General features: G+C 38.7%; 1 protein-coding gene across 4 annotated transcripts in view; it reads left to right on the top strand.

The window, feature by feature from the left end:
• NUCB2 (nucleobindin 2) overlaps positions 1-12,085 on the top strand; it is a 62,303-nt gene that overhangs the window by 17,454 nt on the left and 32,764 nt on the right. Inside the window, exon 3 of one of the 4 annotated variants that reach the window (XM_088018188.1) lies at positions 10,572-10,720. The exons of the other annotated variants lie outside the window; for them this stretch is intronic. The gene's annotated coding sequence lies outside the window, so the exon portion shown is untranslated. The remainder of the gene's footprint in view (positions 1-10,571; positions 10,721-12,085) is intronic. 4 annotated transcript variants of the gene reach the window in all.

The following is a 12,085-nucleotide window of genomic DNA, read 5'->3' as shown; positions in this document are numbered from 1 at the left end:
GCATCAGGAATAACATCAGGTTGTATTACTTTGCAGGCATCCTGTTCTTTAATTAGATGCATGGCCTCACAATGTATCAAGAACCAGACTAATATGCTTAGCAGGTTATGGAGGGCTCTTGGACATTCAAACCAGATTTAGCCAGCCTTCCTTTAGCTCAGCCATCACCCCCTCCCACCCTTTTATGCATACAATAGCATTTTTGGGGAAATTATTTTGTGGTTTAAAATTTAATATGGCAGCACCTTTCGGCCGTAGGTGTCTATGCATAGTGTTATAGTTATAACACTAGGTTACACATAGTGTTACATATGCTACTCTCTAACCCGTTTTTAGGGTATCAGTTTTGTTAGCGCCTTTAGCATTGGTGTACCATTTTCAGGTATATAAAAGAGCATCGGGTTTGTCAGCATTTTCTATAGACTGACTCAGCTTTGTTTTTTCCTCAAATTTCATGGAAGTCGTGCAGCTTCTGTTCAGTATTCATAGCAAGTTTCTGACAAATTGACGTTTGTCTTAGCCATGCATGAATCCATCAAATCAGCCTCGTATTCCATATAATTAAAAAAAATTCTTGGTGGCATTGTTAGTTTCTACTATCTTTATTTGCATTGTTTGGCTACTCAAGGGTAACCTTACTGCATCTCAGTAACAAAGTGTAACAGTTTTGTCTACTTGTGGTGTCTTCCTGTCTAAAGTCAGGTAAAGCATTTAGTTGTTCTTTACAAGAAGGCTTAAGTTGCTGCTATTCCTTTAGCATCAAATATTTGCTTCATTAATATCAGCTGCTTCATTTCTGTGTTTATGCAATAACTATTTCCATGCCAAATCATAATTTAATTATTTTCGAAGACCTTTAAAAATGGCGATTAATTTATGAGGCGCCAACAATGGAAAAACTCAATCCTAAGAAATGGGAGTAAGAATAGCTATGATAAGTTCCATGCACAGACAGTAAAGATTATGTTGCTGTTGCCACTTGGTGAATCATAATTTTTTTTCTCTTTAAATTTTTTATTGTTATGTTAATCACCATACATTACATCATTAATTTTTGATGTAGTGTTCCATGATTCATTGTTTGTGCATAATACCCAGTGCTCCACGCAGAACGTGCACTCTTTAATACCCATCACCAGGCTAACCCATCCCCCCAACCCCCTCCCCTCTAGAACCCTCAGTTTGTTTTTCAGAGTCCATCATCTCTCATGGTTCGTCTCCCCCTCCTATTTCCCCTCCTTCATTCTTCCTCTCCTACTATCTTCTTCTTTTTTTTTTCTTAACATATATTGCATTATTTGTTTCAGAGGTACAGATCTGTGATTCAATAGTGTTGCACAATTCACAGCGCTCACCATAGCACATACCCTCCCCAATGTCCATCACCCAGCCACCCCCTTCCTCTTACCCCCCATCACTCCAGCAACCCTCAGTTTGTTTCCTGAGATTAAGAATTCCTCATATCATTGAGGTCATATGATACATGTCTTTCTCTAATTGACTTATTTCACTCAGCATAACCCCCTCCAGTTCCATCCACATCGTTGCAAATGGCACGATCTCATTCCTTTTTATGGCTGCATAATATTCCATTGTGTATATATACCACATCTTCTTTATCCATTCATCTGTCGATGGACATCTTGGCTCTTTCCACAGTTTGGCTATTGTGGACATTGCTGCTATAAACATCGGGGTGCACTTACCCCTTCGGATCCCTACATTTGTATCTTTGTGGTAAATACCCAGTAGTGCAATTGCTGGATCGTATGGTAGCTCTATTTTCAACTTTCTGAGGAATCTCCATACTGTTTTCCAGAGGGGTTGCACCAGCTTGCATTCCCACCAACAGTGTAGGAGGGTTCCCCTTTCTCCACATCCCCGCCAACATCTGTCGTTCCCTGACTTGTTAATTTTAGCCATTCTGACTGGTGTGAGGTGGTATCTCATTGAGGTTTTGATTTGGATTTCCCTGATGCCGAGCGATGTTGAGCACTTTTTCATGTGCCTGTTGGCCATTTGGATGTCTTCTTTGGAAAAATGTCTGTTCATGTCTTCTGCCCATTTCTTGATTGGATTATTTGTTCTTTGGGTGTTGAGTTTGATAAGTTCTTTATAGATTTTGGATACTAGTCCTTTATCTGATATGTCATTTACAAATATCTTCTCCCATTCTGTCAGTTGTCTTTTGGTTTTGTTGACTGTTTCTTTTGCTGTGCAAAAGCTTTTTATCTTGATGAAATCCCAACAGTTCGTTTTTGCGCTTGCTTCCATTGCCTTTGGCGATGTTTCTAGGAAGAAGTTGCTGCGGCTGAGGTCGAAGAGGTTGCTACCTGTGTTCTCCTTTAGGATTTTGATGGACTCCTGTCTCACATCTAGGCCTTTCAACCATTTGGAGTCTATTTTTGTATGTGGTGTAAGGAAATGGTCCAGTTTCATTCTTCTGCATGTGGCTGTCCAATTTTCCCAACACCATTTGTTGAAGAGACTGTCTTTTTGCCATTGGACATTCTTTCCTGCTTTGTCAAAGATGAGTTGACCATAGAGTTGAGGGTCCATTTCTGGGCTCTCGATTCTGTTCCATTGATCTATGTGTCTGTTTTTGTGCCAGTACCATACTATCTTGATGATGACAGCTTTGTAATAGAGCTGGAAGTCCGGAATTGTGATGCCGCCAGCTTTGCTTTTGTTTTTCAACATTCCTCTGGCTATTCAGGGTCTTTTCTGGTTCCATACAAATTTTAGGATTATTTGTTCCGTTTCTTTGAAAAAAGAGGATGGTATTTTGATGGGGATTGCATTGAATGTGTAGATTGCTCTAGGTAGCATTGACATCTTCACAATGTTGGTTCTTCCAGACCATGAGCATGTAACATTTTTCCATTTCTTTGTGTCTTCTTCAATTTCTTTCATGAGTATTTTATAGTTTTCTGAGTACAAATCCTTTGCCTCTTTGGTTAGATTTATTCCTAGGTATCTTATGGTTTTGGGTGCAATTGTAAATGGGATTGACTCCTTAATTTCTCTCTCTTCTGTCTTGTTGGTGTATTGGAATGCCACTGATTTCTGTGCATTGATTTTATATCCTGCCACTTTACTGAATTCCTGTATGAGTTCTAGCAGCTTTGGGGTGGAGTCTTTTGGATTTTTCACATAAAATATCATATCATCTGCAAAGAGTGAGAGTTTGACTTCCTCCTTGCCAATTTGGATGCCTTTGCTTTCTTTTTGTCTGATCGCTGTGGCTAGGAATTTTAATACTATGTTGAATAGCAGTGGTGAGAGTGGACATCCCTGCCATGTGCCTGACCTTAGGGGGAAAGCTCTCAGCTTTTCTCCATTGAGAATGATATTCGCTGTAGGTTTTTCATAGATGGCTTTTATGATATTGAGGTAGGTACTCTCTATCCCTATACTCTGAAGAGTTTTGATCAAGAAAGGATGCTGTACTTTGTCAAATGCTTTCTCTGCATCTATTGAGAGGATCATATGATTCTTGTTCTTTCTTTTGTTAATGTATTGTATCACGTTGATTGATTTGCGGAGTTGAACCAACCTTGCAGCCCAGGGATAAATCCCACTTGGTCATGGTGAATAATCTTTTTAATGTACTGTTGGATCCTATTGGCTAGTATTTTGGTGAGAATTTTTGCATCCATGTTCATCAAGGATATTGGTCTGTAATTCTCCTTTACGATGGGGTCTTTGGTTTGGGGATCAAGGTAATGGCGGCCTTATGAAATGAATTTGGAAGTTTTCCTTCCATTTCTATTTTTTGGAACATTTTCAGGAGAATAGGTATTAATTCTTTAAATGTTTGGTAGAATCCCCCTGGGAAGCCATCTGGCCCTGGGCTTTGTTTGTTGGGAGATTTTTGATGACTGCTTCAATTTCCTTAGTGGTTATAGGTCTGTTCAGGTTTTCTATTTCTTCCTGGTTGCATTTTGGTAGTTGATACATCTCTAGGAATGCATCCATTTCTTCCAGGTTATCTAATTTGCTGGCATATAGTTGCTCATAATATGTTCTTATAATTGTTTGTATTTCTTGGGTGTTGGTTGTGATCTCTCCTCTTTCATTCATGATTTTGTTGATTTGGGTCATTTCTCTTTTCTTTTAGATAAGTCTGGCCAGGGGTTTATCAATCTTGTTAATTCTTTCAAAGAACCAGCCCCTGATCTGTACTACTATTCTTTGGGTTTCTAGTTCATTGATTTCTGCTCTGATCTTTATTATTTCTCTTCTCCTGCTGGGTTTAGGCTTTATTTGCTATTCTTTCTCTAGCTCCTTTAGGTGTAGGGTTAGGTTGTGTATTTGAGATCTTTCTTGTTTCTTGAGAAAGGCTTGTATTGCTATATACTTTCCTCTCAGGACTGCCTTTGCTGCATCCCAAAGATTTTGAACAGTTGTGTTTTCATTTTCATTGGTTTCCATGAATTTTTTTAATTCTTCTTTAATTTCCTGGTTGACCCATTCATTCTTTAGTAGGATGCTCTTTAGCCTCCATGTATTTGAGTTCTTTCCGACTTTCCTCTTGTGATTGAGTTCTAGTTTCAAAGCATTGTGGTCTGAAAATATGCAGGGAATGATCCCAATCTTTTGGTACCGGTTGAGACCTGATTTGTGACCTAGGATGTGATCTATTCTGGAGAATGTTCCATGGGCGCTAGAGAAGAATGTGTATTCCGTTGCTTTGGGATGAAATGTTCTGAATATGTCTGTGAAGTCCATTTGGTCCAGTGTGTCATTTAAAGTCTTTATTTCCTTGTTGATCTTTTGCTTAGATGATCTGTCCATTTCAGTCAGGGGGGTGTTAAAGTCCCCCACTATTATTGTACTGTTGTTAATGTGTTTCTTTGCTTTTGTTATTAATTGCCTTATATAATTGGCTGCTCCCATGTTAGGGGCATAGATATTTACAATTGTTAGATCTTCTTGTTGGATAGACCCTTTAAGTAGGATATAGTGTCCTTCCTCATCTCTTATTATACAGTCTTTGTTTTAAAATCTAATTTGTCCAATATAATGATTGCCACCCCAGCTTTCTTTTGGTGTCCATTAGCATGGTAAATGGTTTTCCACCCCCTCACTTTCAATCTGGGGGTGTCTTTGGGTCTAAAATGAGTCTCTTGCAGACAGCATATTGATGGGTCTTGTTTTTTAATCCAATCTGATAGCCTGTGTCTTTTGATTGGAGCATTTAGCCCATTTACATTCAGGGTAACTATTGAAAGGTATGAATTTAGTGCCATTGTATTGCCTGTAAGGTGACTGTTACTGTATATTGTCTGTATTCCTTTCTGGTCTATGCTGCTTTTAGGCTCTTTCTTTGCTTATAGGACCCCTTTCAATATTTCTTGTAGGGCTGGTTTCGTGTTTGCAAATTCCTTTAGTTTTTGTTTGTCCTGGAAGATTATTATCTCTCCTCCTATTTTCAGTGACAGCCTAGCTGGATATAGTATTCTTGGCTGCATATTTTTCTTGTTTAGTGCTCTGAAGATATATTGCCAGTCCTTTCTGTCCTGCCAGGTCTCTGTGGATAGGTCTGTTGCCAATCTAATGTTTCTACCATTATAGGTTACATATCTCTTCTCCCGAGCTGCTTTCAGGATTTTCTCTTTGTCTCTGAGACTCGTTAAGTTTTACTATTAGATGTCGGGGTGTTGACCTATTATTATTGATTTTGAGAGGGGTTCTCTGTGTCTCCTGGATTTTAATGCCTGTTTCCTTCCCCACATTAGGGAAGTTCTCTGCTATAATTTGCTCCAATATACCTTCTGCCCCTCTCTCTTTCTTCTTCTTCTGGGATCCCAAGTATTCTAATGTTGTTTCGTCTTATGGTATCGCTTATCTCTTGAATTCTGCCCTCGTGATCCAGTAGTTGTTTCTCTCTTTTTTTCTCAGCCTCTTTATTTTCCATCATTTGGTCTTCTATATCTCTGATTCTCTCTTCTGCCTCATTTATCCTAGCAGTTAGTGCCCCCATTTTTTTATTGCATCTCATTAATAGCCTTTTTGATTTCAACTTGGTTAGATTTTAGTTCTTTTATTTCTCCAGAAAGGGTTTCTCTAATAACTTCCACGCTTTTTTCAAGCCCAGCTAGTATCTTTAAAGTCACGATTCTGAACTCTAGGTCCGACATCGCACTAATGTCCATATTGAGTAGGTCCCTGGCAGACGGTACTACCTTTTGTTCTTTTTGTTGAGGTGATTTTTTTTCGTCTTGTCATTTTGTCCAGAGGAGAATAGATGAATGAGAGAACAAAATGCTAACAGGTTAACAACGTCCCCAGAAAATATACTCTAATCAAATCAGAAAAGACCTGAAACCAGGGGAAAAGAAAGGGAAAGAAAGAAAAAACAGAAAAAAAAAGAAAAAGAAAAAGATGAAAACAAACAAAAACAGAACAAAACAAAGAAAACCAGAGTATGATCAAATATGATCAGGCTAGTCCATAGATCAGTGCCACACACTAGATTTTGGGTGTATTTTGGTCTGTTAGAAGAAAGTGCCTTCTAAAATTTTAAAGAAAGAAAGACTTATATATGTACAAAATAAGGGTTGATACAATGAAGGGATGGAATATGACTGTAAGGATGAAAATTATAAAAAATTTAAAAAAGGAATTTATAAGGAGATGTTTGAAAAAAGAAAGAAGAGGATTAAAAAAAAGTAAAGAAAGAAAAAGGGGAGAGATGTGATTAGGCAGGAGACTAGAACAAAGCCATACACTAGAGATTTAGGGTATATTTTGATATGTTAGAAGAAACTATCTCAAAATTTTAAAGAGAACAACTTATATATATATATATGCCAAAAATAAGGGTAACTACGATGAAGGGATAGAATGACTCTAAAAATGAAAAATAAAAATGTTTTTTTAAAAAAACAGATTGATAAGATGTTGGTTGAAAATGGGAAAAAGAAAAATTTTTAAAAAAGTTAAAAAAATTTAACTTTGAAAGACTAATGTATCATGGTAAAAAAGCCATGAATTCTATGTGCGGTATTCCCCTAGCGCTGGAGTTCTGCCATTCTCATTGATCAGTAAACTTGGTCTTGGCTGGCTGTTCGTGTTGATCTTCTGGGGGAGGGGCCTGTTGCCGTGGTTCCCAAACGTCTTTGCTGGAGGCAGAATTGCTTCGCCCTTGCCGGTCCGGGCTAAGCAATCTGCTCGGGTTTGATCTCGGGAGCTTTTGTTTCCTGCAAGCTTTCGGTACAGCTTTGGAGGATGAGAGTGAAAATGGCGGCCTCTAATCTCTGCCCCGGAGGAGCCGAGAACTCGGGTCCCTGCTCCTCAGTGCGCCCCCAGAGAAAAGCAGTTAGTCACTCCTGCCTCCCTGGTCTTTGGCCACACTCCGTGCTCACCCGGCCTGTGACCGAGTGTTTCTATCTCTGGCACCCGACTCTGTGTGGAGTCTCCAAACCCAGCCGATCCCTGCGGTGCGCTCCCGCTCCTCCCCGGGGGAAGAAGGGGAGTCTCCCCAATCTGCCTTGTTGGGTCCCTGCTGGGGGAGCAGTGGCCCAACTGGTCCACCGATCACAGTTCATGGCAACCCCGAGGTGAGAGCCCACACCTCGGTTCCGTCTCTGCAGCCCGCTTCCCCGCTCCGAAACGTAGGAGCTCTGCTGCACTCAGGCACCCCCAGTCTTTCTGTGACCCTGAGGGTCCTGAGACCACACTGTCCTGCGAGGGTTCCACCCCCAGCTTAGCCACTGGAGCGACATCCCTCACCAGAGCCGACTTCTAAAAGTTCCAATTTTGTGCTCCCCGGCTCTATCACTTGCCAGAAGCGGCCGACGGAGGCCCCCCTCCCCCGCCGTCTGTCCTCCCAAATATCGTCTCGGATTCACTTCTCTGCACGTCCTACGTTACAGAAAGTGGTCGCTTTTCTGTTCAGAGAATTGTTGCTGTTCTTTTCTTCGATCTCCTGTTGAGTTCGTAGGTGTTCAGAATGGTTTGATCCCTATCCAGCTGAATTTCTGAGACCAGATGAAATCCAGGTCTCCTACTCCCGTGAATCATAATTTTAATATTCCATTAGAAAATCACTCTTTGATTTCTGAGATGTTAAACTCAGGAAATTTTGCATTTTGGAATTGCTTAAATCCATTATTTGATTAAATATAGTCAGAGAAAATACTCCAGTTAGAAGACAGAGATCATTAGGCTAGATTAAAAAGTGTATCTCCATACACTAATCAAAAGAAAATGTGATGTAGTGAGTGCTGAGTATTATATAAGATTGATGAATTGCTGAACTCTACCTCTGAAACTAATAATATACTATAGGTTAATTGAATTTAAGTTAAAAAAACAAAAATAAGAATGTTAAGCTGAAAAAAATAGAGCTTAATTTGAAATTCAAAAAAAAGAAAACTATTTAGCTATATTACTATCAAATAGAGTAGACCTTAAGGTAAAGTGCATAACAGTGACTCAAATGTATAAAAGAGCAAATCTACCAAAAGCTAGAAAATCTTAAATTTGTGTACATTTAGTAACATAGCCTCAAAATTCTCAATAAAATTGACAGAATTATAAGGAAAACATAAATCCAAAATCATACGGCAAGATTTTTACTTTCTAGTGATGATAATTTAAGCAGACAAAATTATTAAGAATATAAATATTGGAGGGGCGCCTAGGTGGCTCAGTTGGTTGTGTCTGACTCTTGATCTCAGCTCAGGTTTTGATCTCAGGGTCATGAGTTAAAGCCCCACATTGGGTTCCATGCCCACTTAAAAAAATATAAAAATTGGATAATTATGAAAAGTGAATGGCTAGTTTATACTTCCATACTTCCATAGGTTAATGATGGTTTATAAATTGTATTTGTTCTTTTTCTTATGTTCACATTTTTTATAAGCTCAGATTTTTTGCTGTTTTTCATTAGTTTTAAAAATTGAAATTTGATTCATGTATCATAAAATTCACACTTTTAAAGTGTACAATTTTTAGTATATTGACAAGGTTGTACAACTATCATTATTGTCTAATTTTAGAACATTTTTATTACCCCAAAAAGGAAAGCCATGTCCATTAGCAGTCATTTCTCCCTCTCCCCCCGCCCACCAGTAGTCCTAAACAACCATTAATCTACTTTCTTTCTCTATGGATTTGTTTATTCTGGACATTAGATATAAATAGAATCATAATATGCATCATTTTGCATCTGGTTATATTTGTTTTTAATCAGTTATGTTGTATTTGATTTGAAAGCAAGTAAGTTTCTCCTCGAACTCTGTCTTTTGTCCTCTAAAATTATCAAAAATTGAAACTGCTTTTGGTTTTGTAATGGCAGCCCACAAGTCATTATCTCCTGCCTGCAAAAGTAAAAATAAATCCAGCTTGAATGAAATACAAGTCTGGCAATCTCTAAACCTGAAATCAAGGAGGAACTTTCTCCTCCAGTAGCAAGGATGTAAGTTTGCTCAGAGGGCACCTGGTATCCAAAGAGTGAAATGTTTCTGGCTTTACCTCATTTTTATTGTTTGGAGATAGAAAGTTTCTTTGGTAGTTAATTTTTGTATTCTCTGTATCCCAGCGCCCAGATCTTCTACTTGCTCTACTGATATAATTTTAAACTGGCTGAATACGCAGTATTTAGTTTAAAAGACTTATAAACCATATAACTTAATCATTTCATACAATTGGTGTGAGTGCAAGCAATTTATTAGCATTTCTTTTTTTTAAGATTTTATTTGAGAGAGAGTGCTCGTGAGACAGTGCAAGAGAGCAGGAGGGGTGGGTGGGGAGTGGAAGGGGCAGAGAGAGAGGGACAAGCAGGCTCCCCTCTGAGCAGGGAGCCTGACTCTGGTCTCCATCCCAGGACCCTGAGATTATGACCTGAGCCGGGGGCAGATGCTTACCCGACTGAACCACCCAGGTGCCCCATCATTTCTGATGATGTAACAGAAAAAGATCTTTATAACAAAAAGAAAAAACCTGGTAATAGAATTTAAGAGCTTAAAGAATACTGAGGCCTAGTTAAATTCCTCTTAAAAAAAATCCATTATTTTTAAAAATAAGGAAATAAGCGGGGAAGTTAATTGACCTATGATCTCATAGCAAGTGAGTGATGCAGCTGGAATTAGAATATAGACCTAAATTTAATTTTGCCTTACTCTTCTTAGATGTAACACCCATTTCTCTGTTCCTTGAGGATCTAAATTTACTCTTCAGATAAGCATTCTCTTTGTCTCTCTTTGCACAGGAGGTTCATGAGTAATAGAGCAAAGGGAGGCAGTCTGTTTCCAAATGTTAGCAAGCTTTAGAATCACCTACAGGGCTTGTTAAAACAGATTATGCCCCTCCCTCCCCGAGTCTCCAATTTAGAAGTCTGGAGGAAGCCTTGATAGTTTGCATTTCTAACTAACTCCCAGCTGATGGTGCTGCTGCTGGCCCAGGGATCACACTTTGAGAACTACTGCTTAAAAACAGTCGTAGGCTTGGGAGTCAGTCATTCCCAGGCCCAAACTTTTGGCCATGTGACTTACTCCTGTTTGACCCAGATCAGATTTTTTGTTTTGTTTTGTTTTTAAAGATTTTATTTATTTATTTGACAGAGAGAGACACAGCGAGAGAGGGAACACAAGAGTGGGAGAGGGAGAAGCAGCCTTCCCGCCTAGCAGGGAGCCTGATGCAGGGCTCGATCCCAGGACGCCGGGATCATGACCTGAGCCGAAGGCAGACGCTTAACGACTGAGCCACTCAGGTGCCCCCCAGATCAGGTTTTTTAACTGACATGTCTCAGTTTCCTGTACTTTAAAATGGCAATAATAGTATTTATTTCACAGAGTCATTGTAAGAATTAATTACTTAATATAAAAAAATTATCATACTGCTTGGTACATAGTAAACACTCCAACTGATGGTTTCTATTGTTATTTATAATAAGTCTTTGCATGTATTTATTAGCTATATCTTTACCTTTTTAAAAAAGGTCCCAATTAAAAGTTAATGAGCCATAAATTCAGTTAAAGCTTTAGAGTAGATACCCAGAGACAATTTTTGTTCCTTAGTCATTTCGAGATGCTGAGATGTGTGTGTGCACACACATACACACATTCATATGTACAAACATATTCCTTGCTTGACTTTCCTTCTCATTTATGGGAAACCTAGCAGAACAGTGTGAGCAGAAGAGACAAATTGCAAAAGGGATTTTTTTTTGCATTCTGCATTTTTTGCATACTGCATTCATACCACTTCCAAGATTCAATTTAACGATAATTTACTTTTATTAATCTCAGGCTTCTATTATATAATGGAGTAAAGATGGACACTAAAAAAAAGAGCATATTTCAAAATATGTGACAGCTGCCAATTATGGAGACAGAACTGCTTATTAATTGCCGTGTGTGTGTGTGTGTGTGTGTGTGTGTGTGCGTGTGTGTGATGTGGTAGAAGGAGAGAATAGGATAGTGGAGGTACTGTGGGTGGAGGGGAGGAGTCTCTGTGAAAGATTCTTCTAAACTCTGGGTCAACCATATCCAGGGCTAGTCACAGTTCCTGAGGAGGTCTGCAAAATGAAGTTATAGAGGTATATCATCAGCTGACTTTCTGCATGCACATTTATAGAAAGACTATTCAAATAATGTTAGCACTTATTCATTTTCCAACTACATGTGTACCATGTTAGGAACCATGGAGACTCAATTAAACTTCAGAAATTGTGTAGAAAACATCAAAGTTGACTTGAGCAGTTAAGTCATAATTTGGGCTTTTGGGCCATGATTGCACTTGAAACTATTAATTATCCTTTTTAATGGTCATTTGGTCAGCCTGTTTGCAGGGACCCACAGGACTTGCAAAGGTAACAAAAGTTTCAATTTAGAGTTTTTTTAAAAAAACAACTAACTCAATGATACCTAATTTTTTAAAAAAGGTAAAGATATAACTAATAAATACATGCAAAGATGCCTCACATTATTAGCCAATGAATGCAAATCAAAATCAAAATGAGACACCATTTCACACCTAGTAGGTTGGCTATAATAAAAAAGACAATAGCACATGTTGCTGAGGGTGTGGAGAGATTGGAAGCCTCATATATTGCTGGGGGGAATGTAAAACGGTG

The sequence above is a fragment of the Eumetopias jubatus genome, unplaced genomic scaffold, assembly GCF_037043125.1.
Source record: "Eumetopias jubatus isolate StellerSeaLion01/CBP00866 unplaced genomic scaffold, mEumJub1_p1.0 scaffold_13, whole genome shotgun sequence".
Taxonomy (NCBI): Eukaryota; Metazoa; Chordata; class Mammalia; order Carnivora; family Otariidae; genus Eumetopias; species Eumetopias jubatus.
Note: the sequence above shows the minus strand (reverse complement) of the source record. Positions and strands in the feature narration are given on the sequence as shown.